The following is a 22,557-nucleotide window of genomic DNA, read 5'->3' as shown; positions in this document are numbered from 1 at the left end:
GTGTAAGGAGATTGTTCATGTTCAAGAGGAATTAACTTTACAAATATATTGTTTCTGAGGTGGTAATTGTACCATCTTACAGCTATTCATACCTCATTTAATCTTTGCATTCTTCTCAGCCATTAGAGTGATTGTCCCTCATTGAAATAAATTTGATTTTGACAAAATATTCTGTTTTAAGACTGCAGCTGATTTCCACAAGATTTTTTTACTTTAAAATACTTTGCTTTGAAACCACACAGGCCAGAATCAGCTAAGACAGCTACATACCACGGGCTGAGATTCCAAGCACAAGGCAAAACCACTAAGACTGCAGAGGTTTGAGTATTTGTTTTTGTTTTTATTTTTAAATTAGCTAAATAGGAAGCCAGACCGGCTTAAGACAAATTAGCAAACACAAACCTTGAGATCTCATTAGAAAGAGCATTACCAATGCTGCTTTCTCTCAGCATAATGATGTATTTCCGTGGGTGTATTTTAGGGATCTGGAGCCCTAAAATTATTCAGCCACTTTCACTGCCGTGGGTTTTAAAGTTACTAACAACAAAATACTTCTTAGAATTCAAGGCCAATTTTTTCTTATGTAACTTGACAAACAAAAGTTCATGTAACCAGAAAAGTCAATTCTTCCCTAAATGGAGCAAGGGAAGTATTTTTAATCACCAGGAGCAGGAAAGGATTAAAGAGTTGGACTGTAACAAGAGCAACAAATTGTATTACTGTTTTCTTGAGACTTAGGCTAGCAAGTGTCTTCCCAAGCAAAAGAAACATACCTGCTGTCAAAAACTGGCATTCATAACACAACTTGCAAAATGAAAACAAAAGGCATTTTATTAAGCTCTGTGACAACTGCAGGAGGAAGATTTTAGCTGCTCATCAGCACTAGCTCAAGTAATTTCCTTATCTGATGGGCTTCTCTTTTTAAGAAGTCAGATGACGTATTAATTATGCGTTCATTCCTCTTCCCAGTTTYGAATTGCACCATTAAAGTACAATTTCAGCTTATTGTTGAAGTACCACCGGACCTAAGCACCACCATTGGCATCTAATAAGTCATGTACACAGCCAAGAGAAAAAACACACATACCATTGTTTCTATAGCGCTGAGTGGTAGGAGTCTCTACTGCAAAGCTGTGATTTAAACTTGCTGCTGCTACAACTCCACCTGACAAAGCGCCAGCTTTTCAGGCGATATAAATCAGCGTAACACCATTGTACTTGGGAGAGCTATGCTAATTTATCCTAGTGAGGATCTGGTGACCTGAGCAGAGCCAAACAATGGTGTTACAGAAAGCTAATGTGCTACGGGTTACTTGATAATTTCTGCAGCATAATTGGCCAACATGCAAACATTAGATATGATTGAARTTTATAACTAATTGCAACCATTACCAGGACAGCATTATTTATGATTAACTGCATGTAGTAGGCCCGATTCTGATTTCACTTACAAATCATTTCAGTCAGGTTTTTGCCAGGTAGCTTGGTGGTGTTTGCTGTGTTCCCGGCTTCTAGTTTACAGAAGAGGTGAGCTCTCCACAACTACAGCTGTGCCTTCCACTTTCAAGTGTTACATCATGCTGAACACACCACGAAAGTCAGGTCTTCAGTGTTTGAACCCCAGGATGAGTGGCAAAAGCCTCAACAGCKTGTTCTTTCATTTCCATTTTGGCAGAACTCTACTAGCCCACCCTCCAAGTCCCTGCACTTCCCTGGAGCCTCAGGCAGCCTGGTGAATTGTTTGTGCCCCGACCCCCCGTATTTACGTGCTTGTTAGGCAAGGTGAGATTACTGACAGTAAGTAGTCAAGGGTGCCAGATACTGGACACTGAAATAAAACAAGGAAGAAGTAGAGCCTAATTTGTCAAATATAGCACTGAGTGGAATTAAGTTTGCACAGGCAACCTGAATCCTGGCATTACCTGATTTTAAAATACTACTGTGCTGCTTTGTATGAGACTGGAACAAAGGGACCASATTTTCCCCATTTTGGGGCATTTACAGTCCAAAATAAAAGGCTTGAATTTCCAATTTGCTTCCTCAGGGTTGGCCATTATGAGTCTTAATGGAGCTTTTGGAAGCTGACTTTTCTTGGAAATCTTGTTTCCACTGTGGATGCTGAGCTTACAGATCTGGCTGGCAGGAAGATGACTCACAGTGGCGTTATTTGGGTAACTTGGGAGCTTCCTACACAGAGAGAGAAATCGGTGTGAATTCAATCATTGCTCCCACAAACACACACACATGTAATTGTACGTATACCTTTGTATAAAAATCAAGTCTACTGCAATGTCCCCAATTGGACATTATCATTACATTTGACAGAGCCAGTCGGAGTCTGGAATATCTTGCAGAGAATGAATTGCTCCATATCTTTATTTTCCTGAGAGCCCTTGTCTAAAAGCAATCATCTGCAAATTATAATTTTTCTCCACCTTTCATAAATATCACCAATAGTGCAGCCCTTTCTCCCCCTCTCTTTTTCTTACTCAGGATATCAGGCAGATAAGAGTTATCAGTAAAGGTCATCCTCAATTTCTGTACAGAAATGATCTGTCTCCGGTATGTAATAAACATTTATCCATGCCTTTATTAGCTATATTGGATCTGACAGTTCTGTTAAACCATTTTCTTTCATTTTGCTAGGTCATGACGGTTAATGCTGCTAAAAAATCTCATCACTGCTTTTGATCACTGTATTGTCTTCGCTGTATTATCAGGATTTTGTAAAGGTAAGCACTGGCTGGAATGACCTATTAAAGTTACAGCCCGTTGAGTTCCTGGCTTTTCTCTCACCACAATAAAAAAGCGAAGGAGTGAAAAGCATAAATTCTACTTTCGGGGTTATATTTAGTTGTGCAGTTGACATTTAGTAGAGCAGTCACTTTAGGCCCACTTTGCATTGGTTTCGCTCCATCTTTTTCACATCCTTGAGTTTCTGAAACGGTGCTAGAAGCCACACCATGGCAAATGAGCCCCATTAGTGGGACCAGGAGGTGATGTCCCAGTTAACCCCTGGCATGCCAGCAGCGCRTTAGGCATCTGCTCAGGATTTTAAACAATTCCTGTGATTTACGGAGCAGACTCCATCTGCAGATTGAGAGGCATTTTGCATGCATTCATTCACTCTCACATGCTTGTGGCAGTGTGGCATGTATTCCAAACCCCAGCAATGTTCAGCAGAGCACTGAAAGATATTCATAAAGTTAGTCACCTACTTAAGATTTTGTAGCAACTCTTCATCTCTTTCCTTCCAGATCTGTGTTTCAACCACACTGACAGGCTTTCTTTCAGCATAATATCATTCAGTCGCATCTAAGTCCAGCATACCTTTCTTAATCTTCTGTCCCTTTTTCTGCCTTGGTGCTTACACCAAATTGATCACTATGGTACATGAAATATTTTTCAGACTTGCTGTTGTCCAGCAATACTTGGGAGAAATCAAACAAAAAGCCCTTCATATGCCCAGTAGCCTTGCCATCCACCATAGAGACACAACTTGGGAGTGAGTTCAGACATCATCATTTTCACTGTAACAGGATCAAACCACTGGTGCCCTTGACCCTACAGACCAAGTAAGTCCCTGATCTGCATCCCACCACCGGTGTGAAGTAAGACTTAATGTTGGCCCTATGTCAGTACGCACTCATTGTGGCTCAGAAGTCCTGCTGGTAGTGCACCATCATGCCGTAGCACTGGCTGTTCATTCACAGAATCATAGAACCGGTAAGGTTGGAAGGGACCTCTGGAGATCATCTAGTCCGAGCTCCCTGCTAATTCGACACGGCCCCATGCTTTCCCTGCTGCAGAACAACATGTAGGTATCACCTGGGCCTTGGGCTGGCTGCTCAATGAACCACAGGGCCATTACCCCCAGGCGCCAGCCAGGGGTCAAATCCAACCCGTAAGATTCCTATGTTTATCCAGCAACTTATCCTCTCAGAAGTCAGGAATGGCTGCTTACACAGCAAGTGCAAGGGCACTTTCTCAGTCGAGCTCTGTAGGAGAGAGCAGAGACAGTGTCTTCTTTCTTTCACCCTTCAGGAGCAAACAAGCTCTCTGTGGTGGATCTGATGGACATGCTGCAGAGCAAGCAATTAAGCTATTTCCTCTAGCAGAGAGGAGGCTGGTAGCATGTKGCTGTTAAGGGAGAAAGGAACAATGACCCTCTCAGTGTCTGCTGCTGAGACCGCTTCCCTGAGAGCTGGGAAATGACATTTTTGTAACAAACAAAAATGCACTAACGTCCCTGTGGAGGGGCTGTCCTCTGAGCATCTCCCAATGATTCCTGGACTCCTGAAGAGCTCTACGGTCCTGTCTTAAACAAAAGGTCTTCCTCTGTCTCAAGGAAAAAGTAGAATTTATCCGTCCTTTGGTTCTTCCTAGCAACACACACTAAATTAAGGAGCGCACTAGAGCCCAGCACGATCCTTCCAAGAGATCCACAGATCTTGGGCCATGTGTCCGCAGCAAGTGGTGAAAATGAGCCAAAAAAATCAGTCCAAACTAGAGCGAAGAGCCAGTATAACTCTTTTGAGAGTGGAGAAACATTTGAACGATCTCAACTTTAGTTAAGACATGACAGCAGCCATTTGCGGAAGTTGGCCTCTTAAAATTTTCCCAGGATGCAGATGATCCTGAAGATGCCTGCATCCTGGGGGTTAAAAAAAGAAAGGCACCAGTAACTCCACGTGAGCATGAAAATAACAGATCCTATTAGCACCACACCACTCTTAAAAGAGACTTCTGCCACTGATAGTTTTGGTGCCTCTTATAAGGGAAATTCAGTGAAAGTAAAGTCTTCCTGTTCTTATGGGTGATTTCCAGCACTGCCCCAGAGATAGCACTGGCTAAGTGCAAAGCCACGAAGAATATCAAAGGGCATGCCCGCTTCACTACTTGGTGAATATTTACACAACTGGGATCTGCAAATTCTTTAATGTAAATGCCACTGACCACCAAGTTATCTGGGCAAGTCTCATTCTCAGTGCCACTCCAACAGTCCGCACGGGAGATTTCACATAAGTTTTAACCTGTGGTTCCTTGCTGTAGGAGTTGGGAACTGGCAAGCTGGTACTGAGCAGGGGTCCCTTCAGCCTGAAATCAATAGGTTAGCCAGAATGAGCAGGTTAAGAAGGTGCGGGTGTCCCTTGTGCTGGTTTGCAACGGAAAGCTATCCCCAGGAGGAAAGACTTCTTAMTCCACAGTGATTTGTGAACAGCTTACACCCAGATGAAAGAATACTTACACTGACTGCAGAACATAGCAATATGGAGCTCCTCCAGACTTTTTCTTACACTAGGATAGAGTGATTTCACTGAATCTATATTAAATATCCACAGCTGAGCACTTGTTTTCTGTCTGAAGCCCTGTTTGCAGTTACAGACTGTAACAAGGGGCCTGATGGCAGTGGTACAGAAGGGCAGGATGTCTCTTCCTGTAAGCAGTCTCTTTTCTTTACATTTCCACCAGTGTCCCCTTTTTGACAGCAACAAGCTATGCTCATCTATTCCTTTCCCCAGTTTTACCCAACTGTAGCTTCACCACCTTCCAAAGGAAAATGGGGAGAGAGAAATGCAGCAGCTCACGAGAACAAGAAAAATGTTTTCGTGGTCTCCAGGACAACAGGCATATCAAAAAGACAAATCTCTCTGAGCACTTCTCCATATGCTCTCCATCCCCCTGGGTCCTGCAAATCTGTGTTCACCATGGTCTGTGTGATATATACCTGTAGCACAGGAAGAGGTCCCAATTTCTTGATAAAAGTGAATAGTAACCTCGTACATACATACACTTGTGTCTCCGCTGCCAGGACTCTGGTAAGCCCCAGTGAACTGCAGAAATTGCCTACCCTTGCTTTGTGTGTGCTGCGAATCCCACAACTTTCAACAAAGGAAGATCAAGGGTGTTAACCCCAATGCCCTAGCTAACTTAACCCACACCCCATTCCCGGTACCCACATTTGGGGAAAGAGGCCTCCTCCTTGTCTCCAAATGGCCACCCAGCGTAAGTATCTCACCATAATAATTCACAAACAGGCTTCAAATGGTGTGGGCTTGGAAGTGGAGATTGCCTCAGACACGATTATCCCTTTCACCAGCCTAAGTTAGAAGTGCAGACAATAGACACACAGACCAATAGATGCACTCTGACCTTGATGTTTCAGACCACCAGGCTGTTAAACAAGAGGCAGGACCCCTGTGGTCATGGGAATCTCCAGCATGTGTTTAAAACTGTAACACTATATTTATTGGTGAACTTTGCCTAAGCAATCTTGAACATTTTTCAGGCGCATGAGATCTACTTGCAGGATTTTGTGCACTCTATATATGCACATATAAACATGAAAGCATAAGAAAGGAAGAGAAAAGGGTAGCTCCTAATAGCAGCTTTTAAATGACCAATAATCAGCAGCTACCGCCTACAATTTTTCACGCCTTATCCTCACACCTTTCATTCAGTTGATGAATAAAAATGTGCTATTGAGCCTTCTTGCACTGTAGACAACAGTTTTGGCCCAAAGCAGTGTTTCCTAAGTATTAAAAACAGCAACGTGCTTTCTGAGGGCTGGCTGTGACTGAATCATTGATTCCTGTGCTAAGTAGAATTGTCCTAAGTAACTCGCTTTGCCAGGATTAGCTCACTCTATAGGTTTTCTCCTACATATCAAAACAGGTCTCAGAGCAGATATAGTACAAATTAGTTTTAAAGGGCCACTCTTCTGGGAAGGCTTAGGACACATTTTGTCTGACTTCTATATGAGCTAGGAGATTTGTGCAAAAAGGTGAGAACACCCATTAAAATCATGTAATTGACCAATTTGCCAAGTTATTTGTCTTTAAAATGAGACATGTAACATGTCCTGCTATGTGCTGATGAATTTTAGAAGCTGAGAATAAACACAGTCCTAAAAAATAAAATCCGTACCCAGATAATGCAGCTGAGCTAATGATTACAATATGTGACACTTCAAATATACCGAGTCAAAGACATTTAGTTGATTTGCCTTTCCTATTTTTTGCTAAGCAGGTCAGCAAAAGAAGAAAAGCGATTCATCTACTAACAAGTTTAATGCAACCTTGAAATAAATTACATTCAAARGCTAGAAGCCTGACTCAGTTTAATAGTTAAATCATTTACTCCTAGAGAAAAAAAAATCCTGCCCTGAAGTCATTATCAGCATGATCCTCTATTTGAAGTCTTGCAAAATGTTCAAGGAACGGCCCTTGTGATTTGGCCAAAAGGAAACAACGCACTCAGCAACTCTGTGCAGGCCAAAGAAAATGGAGACTCCCAGTATGAGAATATTAAATTATTATGGCTTTTGCAACAGGGGGCACAATTGTTAGTGGCCCCCTTCCTCTGATGGCCAAGCTACGTTCTTCCCTGCCGTGAGCATTCATTGTCATACCTAATATTTGCATGCTTTGATAATAATAAGATTGTCAAGATAATAGCAGGGAAGTTTCAGTAGAAACKCAATTTTCAAAAGCCAGCTGTGCACAGCCTCAGTTGCTTTTCCTAAGATGATGCCTTCAAAAAGCAAAACTAAGCCTTGCTCATGAGAAAAAAATGAATTATTCCTCTCTCCAAARGAAGATGAGAAAAGAGAAAAAAGGTTATTGGACAAGAGAAGGATGAAAACCATTTCCTGCAGAAGGTATTTTTACATGAGTTTAAACTTTTTTGTCCCTAAAGCATTTTGGTTAGTGCAAGCAAATACTACCACAAACAGAAGAACAGGTCTTAAATCAGAGAATAATCACCTTTGTGAGCATTATTGATTGCACTGATCTAGCTGAAAGAGTTTGGGGACTTTTCTCTCATCCACCTTTTTGCATGACATAACCATTCAACAGCTCAAATGAGGTGGGACATAATGTGATTTTTGGAAAGAATGGTAGTATTGTTAAAGTCCACAAAATCTGTATTTCTTAGGGTTTGGGCAAACTTGCTCCTTTGTCCATGCGAAATAATGGCTTAAAAAAAAAAAAAAGAAAAGAAGAAAGAAAAGAAAAGAAAAAGAAAAAAGCCCACTCCCTCTCCCCTTATGCCCTTTATCCCTATTTCAGACTATGTCATCCTGAGTTATCAAGGCTGAAAGACATCTGAACGCATCTAGAAAAGCCCTGCAAAGGCAGACAACATGGGCCAAGCCTTCGGTGGATAACAAGCCATACCTCTCCCCTGTACATTGGGAGGGCTACACAGCAACCGATAGCAGCTGAAGAACTATGCTGCAGCTAACGTTAGGTAGTTTTCCACAGGTACCTTCAGTGTTTCTTGCTCACTTCGCCCTTGTTTTATACTTCATAAATACTTCTCTTTTAAAGTCATCAGAAATACAGGATTTTCTCAATGCCATACCCTCCATTTAAACTCAGTTGAGACACAAATATTAGGAATTTGCTTCTGGGATTGGTAACTATTGGTAWCTTCTGTGAATGAATTGCACTGAGATGCCCTAGTATGTAACAACTGCATCCCTGAAGTTATTTTGGTTTTGCCTGAGAGAGAGGGGGGGAGAGAGAATCAGAAAACAGCCTTCTGCTAGGACACTGAGCAGTCAAAATATCCAGCCCAAGCCCTCTCTTGTTGACTGATTGTGCCACCCTTTCTGCAGATCAAAGAGGTCTGTATAATTCTTTAACATAGTTTTTCATAGAGTGCACAGTCCAGCAYACAGGTGAATAAATCCCACTACATTTTTGGCCATTTGCACTCAAATAATGACAGAGCATTCAGTAGAAGATCTGTGCTCTGACCATTTGCAGGAAAGACGAAAAGACCAAATTCAACCTTGGGGGCGTGCCAGTAGAGATCCATCCACTAAGTCCCTTTGGATTGCTGACCGTTTAACAGAAAGCGGACTTTGCACCACAAATATCCATAGTCTGTCCCATTCTTTGGGCATGCGTTTCAGCCTTCAAGCTATTGACTTATCAGGCAGGTTTTGGACATGTTTCTGGCCTTCGTAGGCTGTCAGATAGTGAGAAGCAGCTCAAATACGTGCACATAATCCTAGCTATTTTTCATATGACAACAAGTTTTCACTGGTTTGTGCTCTGTAGAGTTATTTATAGAGCAAGAGTGAAATGAGCATAAATTACCGACAGGTCAGATGCCTTTACTGACACTTGCAATGCATTGCTGTCCAGGCAGGAATAATCACAGAAGATGCAGCACAGAATGAGAACAGAAGTGTACAGGGCTGCCTACACAGAGCTGGAGTATCAGGCGAGACCCACTGAAAAGGCAGGTCTTTCAAGGTAACAGTTTCCCACAGTGGCCAGCCAGTTGATGAGGGACTGGATCACTATCTCTGTGAAAGCAACGAACAAGAATGAGCAGAGATATTAGCTAATTTGATAAGATAAATGAATACCAAAATAAGAATGGAAAAGGAAAAGTCACACCTTCACTTCTGCCAGTATTGCCTTCTTCAGAGAGGTTTGAAGAGCAGATGACAGCACTAATTATTCATCATTTCTTCCCACTGCCAAATCTGGACACAACAGCACCCTAGCATCATTTCCCCTGTTAAAAAACAACAGAATGACAATGTTTTTCAAATGCTTTCAAATAAATCCCATAATTCCACAAGGATATAGATAGATGTATCTTCATGCCAACCTTTGCTCTTCAATGCAGCCTCTCACTATTCCAACAAGCACTAATCCCAGGTAATTGTTTAGCTGAACACTCACCTGACTGTCTCTTGTCACTTCTGTGCCTCTACTAGCACGAGARTTCTGGTGTGCAATATGTAGGGTTGTTTCTTTGTTTCATCTTGTGCTAGATTACCCATCTGCAGCAAAGATTTCAGAAGCACATCCAAAGTATGCATATTTGCAGTAGCAACCACTCCACTGCAGCAATACCATCTTTCCACTAAAGTAAGCTGAGATGCAGTTCCAAAATGTTTGAATTACAGAGGTTCCAGAAAGGGTCTGTATTGCATGTTTGTAAATCCCTGACACACACYCCAAACAGGTATACATGCTGTGAAAGAAAATAAATGCTCCAGAGTAGTAAGAGGTGCTTGCAATGGACAATTAAGATTCCAGTGGCACACGCAAAGTAAATGAAGATTTTKCGGGCCTGAAACTATTGCTGTGTCTGTTTCATACCTTCTCCAATTGTCTGGTTTCAATGGAGTCCCATCAGTGTAAAAGACAGTAGAAAAGCAGGTCCTTTTAATTCACCACATGTAAGTCTGTATTTTAAAACAATGAATCTCTTCAGAATTGGATTTATATATTACATAAACAAGGCTCATTGACTTGCTGTTTTCTGTGCAGGTTAGAAAGCACTCAACACATACCCATGGTTTCAGCTCTTGAAAGAAAGAATTGGAAGCATCTTCAATGTCAGCTAGGATCCCTGGCTTCCCTTAAGAGGCAAAGACAAAGTTGCGTGAACAACCAGTACTGGAGGCTAGATTCTCAGCTGTAGTCGAGAGAGCAAAACCAGCTTGAACTCCCTGACAACGTTATTTCTCTCCCTCTTTTGCTGGGCCTGGCCTCCCATACTTCAGCTTTGGATTCCTGATGTGTCACTCATTTGTTCTTTAGGAGCAAAAAAGTCAACATCATCATACCTTTCAGATGGAAATTTGTCAGTAGAGCATGAAGAAGAAATCAAAGAAGTGTAAAGCAAGGAACAAAATCCAATTTGCAGTCAAAAATATGAGGCGATATATATATACATAGATAAATGTGTGTATATACATGAACAATGTATATATACATAATATCATATTCAGAATGAGAGTTTTGCTGTGAGTTTGTCCTCTTGGACAAGGAGGAGAGCATGCATTTTTGCTGGGAGCTGCTCAGTCTGAAAGGCCTATGTTACAGCTCTTTCTCTCGACACAAGTTTATCCTAAAGCTAGCTGATCTATTCCTCTGAGAGGGGCAGTATGGGACAGAGAAGGAAGAGGGAGGTGTTGGGGGGGAGCTTTTCTTTACACTTGTGCTGTTCTGAATGTGGACCATCTGTGCCCCCAGCTGGAGTGCTGGAGATGGTCTGGCACTTGAACCACACCATATTTACAGATCTAAACACAAATGGCTACTGCCTGATTGTTTCATGATTCATTAGTCAGACAAGCTCTCCTCTCCCGCCAGCACAGCTGTTACAGAGTAAACCTTTGTCACTTAATAGGCCTGATTATTACTTTCCATCAAAGGTATTGATCTGTGTCATCTCTACTTAAGGGAAAAGGGGAGAAGCGAAAAGGGGACCAAAATGCGTCAGGAAAACAAGAAAGGGGGAGGGGAATTTAAAAAACAATGACATTTGTATGGTGACTAGAGGCACCGGTCAATACGCTTAATCTCTCCTAGATGTACTGTATTCATGTATTCATTCTCCACAGCGACTAGGTTACTCATGGAGATGAAACGTCTCACATGATGTGGCATTCCTTGCACTGCACCAGACTGCTGCAGTCACACAATATGGCCATGCATATAATTGGTCGGCAAAATACACAATGTGAATTAACAAACAGTATTTAAAAAAACAGAAATCAATTAAGTCACTTAGGCAGTAGAAGATAAAAACACAAGTTAATCTCTGAACGGCATAAGATTAGATAAAGAGATCGATAGTGAGATTTTAGAGAATCATCCCAGGGTTAAATTCTTGCCCACTGAAGTCAGTACTGCTACCCCAATTTACACCAGCTGAGAGACTGGCCCTTTTTGTTTCGCAAATGAGCTCCAGATAGGATGCGGTCTGTTACATAATTGCAATGCAGAGTATATTTACCACAGCTTGAGAGCTTCTAGTTGCTCCAGTAGCCGCCTGACAAGCTGCCATGGAAGCAATTGCAGTATTATTGCAAACTTGCTGACTCCATTCACAGGACGAGATTTGCAATGTCCAGATTGAAATTTCATTGCCTCTCTTAACTCCCACATTGTTATTAGGACTATTATTCCCCCCACCCATTAGGCTTTACTTGAGGCAGTAGCTGTTACATACCTTTCTGGCAATGAGGTATTCAGGAGCCACAGATTTGGCTCTCGTGGCAGTAGGGAGTGAGCTATCGAGGAAAGGTAGTTTCACTCTATTATTCTCACTTTTAAGGCATCATCTCTTCAAGTCCTGCAGCCAAAGCCCAAAGCCCTTCCCCAGTCCCCTCTCAGACTAAACAGCAGCTAAAGGCCGTGAGAGCTGTGRGAGAGGAAGGTGGTCACAGAGACTGCCTGGCTTGGGCCCATAGCAGCACAACACTGTCACTACTCAGACTATTGGAATCACAAATGGATAAAAGCCCTAAACGGGTGTTCAGAAGCCAAACAAGAACAATAAAACTAGTGTGCAGTTTGTTACTGTTGTGTTCAGTTCTCTGCCCTGATTTGGAAGTAGTTCCAGAAGCGAGCCAAATTACTGCTAATCCTTTATCCCGCAGCATGTTCTTTCTGGGTGAAATCACTCTCCGTGTTTAGAGTCTCAATACCTTCATGACAAGGCAAGAAATCATATTTTTAGCCCTTTCTGCAGCAGAAAAGCCCAGMACTCCAGCTCATTCCCACACGTGGTGGCATGGCCCCATTTACACCTGTATGCCTATCTGTAATGTACCTCTTGGATTCCAAGCAGAGAGCAAGGTCTAACGCCAAGGAAGCACCTGCAGTGTGGGACTTACTTTCCATATGAGGACAGAACAGATAAGAAATGCATAGGGCACTGGTACATAAAGGGGACTTCTCTACCTTTTGGTTTTCCACATGGAGCCTGTTTGTTATGAAGTCTTGCAAGGACAGCCTCCTTTGACCCATCTTCCAGCAAAACCCTTTCTCCCCCACCAATGCCTCTCAGAGCAATCTGTAAATATGAGGAGCTTTTCCTCAAACCAGGATCTGAGGTTTCAAAGCAAAYGGGTCAGTAAAACGTTGCACAGGGAGTATCCTTCATTTACAGCAAAGCACTGCTGAAAGAAAGAATGTGAAAGAACTGGAACCTAAATCAGTGCGGGGAAAAACCTCAAAGTACCTCATTTTCAGCTGAGGTAAGTCTGCCTCCAGGGCCATACCTGCTATGTCCAGCTGAGGTTCAGAGAGTGCATGACAGGTACTGTTCCAGTGTATTAGTGGACTAGGAAGCAATCAATGCTGTCATAAGAGACAGACACAGGCAAGGTAGCAGCTATGACATGCACTATTCTGTTGCAATCCAGCTTCCATTCGAAGCTCTTAAACAGAGCAAAATATATATGCTTTTCTGACTGTCCCTGAGGAAACCTGGTCCTTCCACCATAGTATTCTCCCCCAGTCAACTAAGATCTCATTGCTGCCTACTCCTTCCCATATCTCGATACGTATGCACTTTCACTGGATGGAAAATAAAATAAGAACACTGCAGCACACGACACCCAAGCAGGAGTTGTGGCATGCACAATCCATGGGAAAGTGTTGCTTGGCAATACTGTGTGCGCTCAGCCTCCCGCCAAGGGACCGGAGTTGTCTCTGTGCCAGCAAATCAGCCATTCAGCTAACAGGCAAAGCAGCAGAAGCAGCGGCCACAGAAGACGGAGAAGCAGAAGGGAGCCGTCAAACCCAAGAGACATGCTTGCTCTCTCCTTCTCATGCGCTACAACAAATAGCAAGCGGGGGGGTGAGGAACTGGAAAGACATGCTTAAAATTTTAGTTTAACCCATTTGTCTTCATAAGGCCTCAAAGGAAAACCTACTTAGTCAGGGGTACAAGAGAGACAAAAATGACATACTGAGATGATATCTTCAAGTTTAAGTTTTAAGCAAAAACTTTCCTATTTGTGAGCTGGCTCAAAAGGGAAAAGGGTGACGTTTTATCAGCAATGCATCTAGAAGCAGACTGAAGAAAACAGTCAAGAAYAGGCTGTTAGGAACAATCCACAGCACCAGGTCTTTGCTGTTGTCAGTGCCTAATCTTCTTCCTAGGAGATGATGTTTGATTCTGGTAGTTGGTAGTAGGACTACAGCAAGAACCCAGCAAGCAGGCAGCAAGACTGAAAAAAAGAAGAAGAAGAAGAAGAAAAACCTCCAGTAGCTACAAAGGAAACCTTAGCTCTCCAAAACCATCCTTTCTGCATACATGCTGAGAGTAAGGTCTTATTACTGATTAATAGAAAGAAGTTATCTTTTGATAATTACTGGAAATGCTGCTAATTAGCTTCTGTATTCATTTGAAGAATGTGCTACTGAGATACACCAGATATTATTATTCCGGCTTGTGCAAATCAGGAGCAACTGCACATAAGCCCAGCATCACACCTGCTGTAAGCGTAGCCCAGTAAGACACTTTGTAGATAACATTAATGATTACAGTAGCAGCAATTCTTCAGCTTCACAGCAGAAAACTGTTTAGTCAGAATTTAGTCAGAAAACTTCTTCCTGTAGTATGCAACAGAATTTTCTGAGAGAAAAGTATTCAAGTACATTAATTTTATCTCACTCGTGCCTCCATTGCTTTGCTCAGAACAAAGCTGTATTAATTCACACTGTATAAAACAGRTTTAAGAGATCAGATCCAAGGGTCAACTGACAGAGCCCCACTGAATCCAAAGGATCTAGTTTGCCCAAGTATTTCCTAGTTTACTTTCTAGTAACAGTAGAGCACTTGCAGTATCACTGAACTTGGAATTTTCCAGTTATACACGGAAGTACTCCGTGACCTTGACTTTCCTTAGTCTCCCTTAGTGCTCCCATTGCTGTTCACAGCAAAACAACCATCTTAGCAGGGTTCTCCTGCCCATTACTTCAGAATGCATCTGGAGCTGCCCTACACGTGTCACTATGGTGCTAACTTCTAACCTCCCATCTTCTTACAGCTAGGGATGATGTTTCTCTAGTGGCTCTGGACAACAAAATCCAGAATCCACACGATGCTTTGCCCAGTTTAATCTGGGAGGAGGAGAGGAGGAGAGAGTGAAAAAAAAAAACTCAACAGGTTAGTGGGAAGAAAAGAGTTGGCCTCACCTTTTCTGACCCACTCAGCAGTTTAAGCACCTGTCAGTGTTACACCTACGAGCCATCATCTGCAGCTCTGAAGTGACTTAGGACACATCCGAGCAGATTTCTCTGGAGGGCTGGTCTAATAACTAGAAGGTGGTGGTAATAGGCAGGGGCAGAGCCAGGCTGTCTTTCATACAGGCAGGAAAGGCAGCTGCCTGGACAGCAGAAACATTTCATGACTCTGAGCTGCATGAGTGGCTGCAGCCTGAAGAAAAGGGACAACTACTCTGAACTCGGGTAAGGCCACAAACACCCTCAAGCTGGATCTGAAGGGACTGACTGCAGCAAAAACCCCTCACAYAGCAAGAGATACAAGGGGTAAGTAGAAACACAGAGTTCTCATTTCACCTTTGCCTGTTGGCTGAAACAGAAGGATGGTGAGGCTGCAGCAACATACACCGTAGATCTTCTCCAGGTCTTATATATATGTATATGTATATATGTGTGTGTGTGTGTGTGTGTATATATATGTATATATGTATATGTACGTATGTATATGTATGTATATATACACACACACACAGCAGCTGGTGTAAATTGCAGCAGACCTGTTTCAGGTTCCTTCCGTGAGGCTTGTCAAGAATTACGTTTCGCAGCTGAACTGTGTCATCAGCCTAAGACATCTTCCCTAGGAGAGGAGGAGGAAAAGGAAAAAAGGAAAAAAAAAAAAAAAAGGGAAAGCTTCAGGTCAAACGATTGATTACGGTTTTGAATTACAGGGGGCTATTGATTTTTCATTAAACACCATGTACTGCTGTAAAGCGGAAAAAAAGTAATTCATTGATCAGAGCTGTGGGCCATGTTCACTTATTGGCTTTCTGCCACATCCCATTATTCCCAGTTCTAAATGTATATTGAAGTCAGTTCATTCTAATCATTGCCTCCTGTCACCAGAAATGTCTCTCAGTAACTATTAGTTTAATCACCCCTTTCTTACAATGGTAATGAGTGATAATATCCAGCATTATGGCAGATTCATGAATATTATTCATTGTATTACAGCATTGCATTTCACAATGCTACAGTTAAGGGTCTGTCAGCATTTCCATTACAAAGCCCCCAGGCCTGGGACTTTATAAATCACTCCTAAAAATTTGCTGCTGGCAGAAATAAAGAACGGAGACTGTCTCAGTTCTGGAGAGAATATTGCTGGAACTGCTCTGTGCAAAATCTTTCTGGCCACAGCTTTAAATGCATTAAACGAGCGCTAAAAATGGGAGAAAAAAAGGAGAAGAAAGAAGAGGAATTTTGCCAGTTCAAGCTGCTTTTTCCAATTGATTAAAATGTCATCATCTCAAAAACAGGATGATTGCCTTTGCATTGGACTGTGATATTCAGGAGAGAGGTATTTTCATCCTAGATCTGACACATGCAGATACCATTACCATACTATCTTGCTGACAGCAACACTTTAAATTTAAGATTGCCTTATTTTAAATCTTCTGACTTCTACAGTATGCTTTTCTGTATACTGGCTGTTGAGTTCTGTGTTTGATAACCCACATTTCAAGAAAGTTGCTTTCTGTAGGGCCAAATGAYGAAGCCCTCAGATTTTATGTAGTACCTACTTAGGCAAAAACTTATCCCAGGGACTACAGCAGAAACAGTGGTAGTAGAAAGTTTGCATCGATTCCAGAATCCAGCCTGAAGGTTTAGAGGGAAAAAACGGACAAATCTGGGGCTCACAGGTACAATGAAACCTTTCAGACTCCAGTTTTTACAAATCATTATGATGTTGCTGGAACTATATGCTCTAAAACTGAAAGCAGACTCTGACCTATCATTTTCAAAACAATGAGTTGATTAAGATTTGTCAGTGTGAAYAGCTGCTCTTTCAGGATCCTCAAGCAAACGAAGGGACTGCAGATAATGCGGGATCCAAAACTGTGCCAGGAGGATACCAGATAGAAAAGACACAAACAGAAATCCATTCCCAGCTGCTTACATCAGCAAGCACATTTTATAATTTTATAAAGCCTGAGCTGAAATATATAACAGTGCCTAGGAGATAACCTTTTTTTAAGGGCCACCTTCGGCACTAATACATTTTGTGACTTGAAAGGAGTCAAAAAAAGAGAAAAAGAAGAAAAAGTAACATCAAATGGCCATGCAATCTTATGCTGCTTGAGGACATTTCACAATTGTTGACTTCGTTATGGTTTTCCAGATGCCAGAAGTATGACAAAGTCACAATCTCTCTGATACTCAAGAGCATCTCGGCACTCATTTTCATTGGTTATATGCGTCTCTTCCTGATTCTTTTGTCCTTACAACTCTGATTCTTTGATTCTATGGTGTAGTTTAACTTGGTATTGGCTTTTTGAAATCACTTCTCAGGAAAGCAAGAGTAAACTTCATATATACTGTAGGGATACTAAAATAGGTACAGAACAAATAACACATACACACACATGTGCAAAGGGTAATAAATATAAGACAGGCTTATTTACTTCTATATGAAAGCATTTAGTAAAGAATAGACCCATTATAAGAGAAAACAGGGAAACAAAACAGTGAGTACTAAACTTAAAGACTGACCCTCATACTAATTAGTTAGAATTAACATGAGTTAGACCCTCCTCTAGCATTCACTCAGTGATGGTTTTGTCTATAAGGGCTGATCTGCCACTGCGTGGGCAGGCTCCAGGTCAATGAGTCCAGGCTTACACACATACAGCACTGCAAGAATATATGCACAGCTTATCTCAACTCCCTGCACAGGGGTCTGCTGTATCATGTAGGCAAAGTTTTGCCTTAACTGCTAAAACTTCAATCTCTAGCTGTTTGCTTCCATCATTTAGTCCAACAGAGGTGCAAGCATTATCCTTTCCATTGCCATCTGCCTGTGAAGAGTGAAACAGTCACGCCAAGTTGCATTCACCATCACATTGCCCAAGTAAGGGCTCTCAAGGACAGACTCAAAAGGGGCAACGAAGGCAGAGTGAAAAGCACCAGGGATTCCCACCACACACACTCCAGGAGAAGGGACCACCATGAACAAATAATTTTTCACAAAACACCTGAGGAAGTTCTTCTCATTTCTTCAGCAGGGATCTTTGGGCCCTCCAACCTTGCTGGAAAGCAAGTTTCACCTACAGGCAGAAGAAGAGAGTACTTCATTTACTTACGAACATTTTCTTGCATGAAGTGTTTTTTTGCAATGTGTTCCAATACACTGCCTCTCCCTGAAGCCAAGCCCTCCTGCTRAAGCTCTTCACAGTTTGTTGCAAAGGAGAAGACATAGCCTGCTATTTCCTGCTTTTGAGTCTAGAGCCTGTACTTGAGAGGTCAAGTGGGGCTCAGAGTAACCATCTGCACTGAAAAGAAACAGTGAATTCCAGTCACAAGCTTGCTTTTGTACACTGGTGCCTTGTGGCTGCAAAGATATAAAGAAGCCTTCTACATCCAGTGCAGTAGAGGAGACGGTGGATTCAGACCACAGCAAATAAATTCTGGTGAGGAAGTGTGCTAGCAGGTAGATTAGAGTGGGCATAAGCTAGCTGAAGGCTCCAGGGCTGGCAGTAATCAGGCTAAGGCCCCAAGTGAAGCCCAGACAGAGCTCTCAGTGCTTAGAGGATGCTGCCAGACAAATAATGCTTTTCCATACCAGACACATGTGCAGAAAAGCAGTTTATCCACGTTAGGTAGTTATATGACCTCTATACTAAGCGAGTGCTTTGCAATCTTTACTATGTTTATCCTCCCAATACCCCAGTTAGAAAGGAAAACACAACTCTCTCAGATAGCAAATCCATTGGAGGACTGGGAGCAGGTTTGCCTGGGTACATTTAGAGTATGGCGGGGAAAACTGTGGCAGTGAAGCCAAAGAGAATAAGAACTAGTTTGTCAAAGATATTTCAGCCTCTGTATCCCACAGAAAATCACTTGGGAGTTAAAAGTGTACACACCTCTGAGGATTTTGACCTAAGCGATTAATCCAATTTCACACAAGCAGTCTGCAACAGAGCAAAAGACTCAGTTCCAGTGTCCTCAAGGAAACCTGCCTTTCATTCCTGTTACAGAAGTACACCCCCGTATAGACAGAAGTACCTGCTTGCTCAGAGTTTTCTGCTTCATCCTTCAGCAAGAGAGCTGTTCTGGCATCTTTCATTTGCCTGGCATTTACTTAACCTTACAAAAAGTTAGAGAGAGATCAAAGCTGTTATTCTGGCTGCCTGTGCATCCCTTGTCTCCCAGAAAATGCCATGCCTACATTAGCCAGGTCATTTAAAATGGACTGGTTGATGCCATTAAATGTACACCCTAGGAATGAAGCCCTTACTGGCAAGACCTTTTCTTCCCTCTAATGTCTGTATCTTACGCCAAATAAACAGTGCTGATTGCACATCATTTGCAATGGACAGAAATCCTCTGCAGAGTTGCAACAAACAATCCTTCTCCCATGTCAGTATGTAGCACACACATCTTGGGGTAATAAAGGCTTCATTTCATGCTTCAGCACACCTGATACAAGGCTCAGATTCAAMTACATATTTAAGCTTACACTCAACTTCACTACAAATGCCCCTATGCTTTTGCTCACATTTTTAACTTTTATCCTATTTTCCCATAGGAAAAATAAATGACAAAAACATTCAGGCTGTGCATCTTCCACTTCTCCATTATTTTGGGGGCATATTAGTCCACTGTAACCAAATCTGACTGAAGTTCTTTAAGGTAGTTATGCTCCTGCAAGTGTTGAAAATAGGTGTTGGGCTGCAGAGGAAAAATAGTGCGAAAACTTCAAATGAGAGAAAGGTTGCAGAATGGGCACCCCAGCTTGTTAAACATCACTCAGGAATGTTTAGCAGTCCTGAGCATTACACTCAGGAGTGCATGCATACACGCAGGAAGGCTATCTTTGAAATGCCCCAGGACAGGAAAAAATGCCATCAGAAATTGTACGTTCTCAGGCACCCACTCCATGTAACCACTAGATACAAATCCATGCGAAGCCAAAGACTATTTTTTTGCACTTGAACAAATAAACAGACGAACAAATGATCCAAAGCCTATTCCTCGTGTTGAAGGAGATCTCTCCATACAAAGGCAATTGCTATTGGGCCACTTTCTGGCACTGTAATTTCTCAGACCACATTCTGCAGRCATGTCTGACTTTGTACCTTTTACTTCAACAGCGATTTATGCCAAATCTTCAGAGCTGACCCCTTTTCTCACTCTCTCATCCTAGCTATTTTTTGCAGCGTATCTTGTGACCAATCCATGAGACCGCTCTATCGAGCAACGTCCAAGAGGACGCAGAGTGCCGTGAAATATGTGTATGCTTCTTAAAAGCATAGCTTAAACAGTTACAGCGCCATAAATATAAAGTCAACAGCTGCTGTACCTTACAGTTCAAGGTAGAAAAGAATAGCTGATGTAAATTGTACTGGTGAGCTATCAACATAAAACAACAAGGCACGATATATTACTGCAAGCCCCAAGCACTTCACATCTGTCTTGACACCATCGCAAGTCTGACACTCATCAGTTCAAAAGATAAAATACAGTTTGCAAAGGGAATTGTTTTGGCCCTGCATCAAAGAGCTCATATCTACAATGGGGCAGGAGAACGGTACTCTCTGTTCAGGCAGCATTAAGGAATTCTAGCAGCAAAGCGCAAAGCAAATACGCTGATCTATTCTACAGGAAAATACCTGTCAAGATAAGTCTCAGACCAGCAGGGTGTTTACGGCAGCATATAACCTCAAGCACCCATTTGAAAAGAGCTGCTTGCAATCTTAAAAGTTATGCACACACTTAYGCTGTTGCCATTATACCAGGGCATGTTAAAACAGGATCCATTAGACCCTACCTCTCCACAGCATTTCCAATAGACCAAGCGATATTCCTTGCCTGAACTAACTTAGAGACCATTCTTCATTTCACCATATTTCACCATACCTACTACCTCCTCCACCGAATTAAAAACATCACCTCCCCACTCACTGATCAGAACACGCTCTACAGTTCTGTTAATTACCAGTCTGTTCTCCCAACACCAGTGATAGGATAACGAGGCATTTCTGAAACGTCATGTCCTCTCCTTGACACTCGGATGGGAAAGCTGCTTACTTTGCTTGTTCTGAATAAGAGAAGGCTTTATTAGATTACATGTCATTTTAAAGCCAACAAATATCTGCACCCATCAGAGAGGGTGCAGTAATGGAGGCCAAGATAAAAAWCTGACACTGAAATGAGTAACATATGCCACAGTCATTACCTGTCCTGCTAGTCCAAGCCTTTTCAGATCTTAGCATCCCTTGGAAAGGAAGATAAAAAAAAAAAAAAAAAAGTCACTTCTTCTGTATGCCCTCATTTTGTTACAGGGCATTGGCTTGAGAGAAACACCGGGTTTTCAGCTATTTCTCATTTTTAAACCCCTAAACTTTCCACTGTCCTGCTACGACAAAATCCTTCTGCTCATGTTTCATTCACAGTACCAGTGCAATTCTGTTGAAGTCCCTGTCTGTGTTCGAGTTGTTCCTGGAAAATCAGGGCAGAAGATAGATGCACATTCGGTTCCCCTTCCAATATATATCTGGACAGCGCACAAGCCTGTGTCTGGCAGCTGGGAAAGACTCCAGTTCACTGGTTTGGATGAACCCAACAAGACCCCAAGCCTTCTTCAAGCAAATGTTTCACAACTTGGCTGGATGTGAAACTAAATTGATGTAAATGATTCAGGCTACACATTAATGGGGCACATTATTAGAGGTCCAACTTCAAGCGTGCAAGCAATCACACTAAACCCTGGCACACATCAAAGCAGCTGGCYGAATCAGGACCTGAGCTCACAAGAGCTGGAGAACGAGTTGCAGTTATGGTCTTCACCATATTCATTCTGCAATGTCGCCATCCATTCTGGACACCATTAGGGGGATTTTTGGTTCCATGGGTATTCCCAGTTGTCTTATTCAAACCCAAACCTTCAGACATAGACTTAGCCCTAGGGAACAAATGGAGCAGAAGCAGAGCATGGCCAGATACAGTATGCATTTGTGGCTGTTAGTGAACACTGAATATTGCCAGCCATTACAAATCACTGGAAAAGCCACAAGCCAGGATTTAGCCAGTTTAGAAAATCCTGCAGGGAACATTACTCGCAGAAACTAATACATATTCAAGCAACAGCAAGCTGCCTGGGAAGCTGTGCATTTTGCCTTTGACGTTACATAAAACGTAACGCTTAAATTCCCTCTGGTCCAGCGTAAGTGTATTCTTTAACATACGTATACCCCCAGAAGACTTTTTCCTGAGTATCAACACAGATCTTATTCTCTATTCTTCAGTTTTAGCACAGGAGGTCAACATTATGCTCACGGTCTGAATTCAGAGTGACTCTTTTTGTCTGTCTAGAAATAGTTCAGATTTCTCCCCAAGTAACTGGGAGCAAAACTTGCCCATGTGGAGACAGACATCTCCCAGCCTGGAGGGTGCTGGCATCACTTGTGATTTATTAGCAGTATTCTGAGTATCTCCATTTGACCTTCCTGCATGGTACTTGCATTGTTCTAGATCTCCTCGCTCATTCACTCTTGCTCTTGGTACA

At 42.3% G+C, this 22,557-nt stretch overlaps 1 long non-coding RNA gene across 1 annotated transcript in view; it reads right to left on the bottom strand.

The window, feature by feature from the left end:
• LOC146593454 (uncharacterized) overlaps positions 1–22,557 on the bottom strand; it is a 59,666-nt gene that overhangs the window by 10,356 nt on the left and 26,753 nt on the right. Inside the window, exons 4-5 of the long non-coding RNA XR_014896372.1 lie at positions 9,417–9,537; positions 9,111–9,322 (exon numbers count right to left, since the gene is read on the bottom strand). This is a non-coding gene — a long non-coding RNA (uncharacterized LOC146593454). The remainder of the gene's footprint in view (positions 1–9,110; positions 9,323–9,416; positions 9,538–22,557) is intronic.

The sequence above is a fragment of the Rhea americana genome, unplaced genomic scaffold (genome assembly GCF_003343005.1).
Source record: "Rhea americana isolate MKP2758 unplaced genomic scaffold, rheAme1 scaffold_294, whole genome shotgun sequence".
In the NCBI taxonomy this organism is placed as follows: domain Eukaryota; kingdom Metazoa; phylum Chordata; class Aves; order Rheiformes; family Rheidae; genus Rhea; species Rhea americana.
This window is presented reverse-complemented; position numbering and strand designations above follow the sequence as displayed.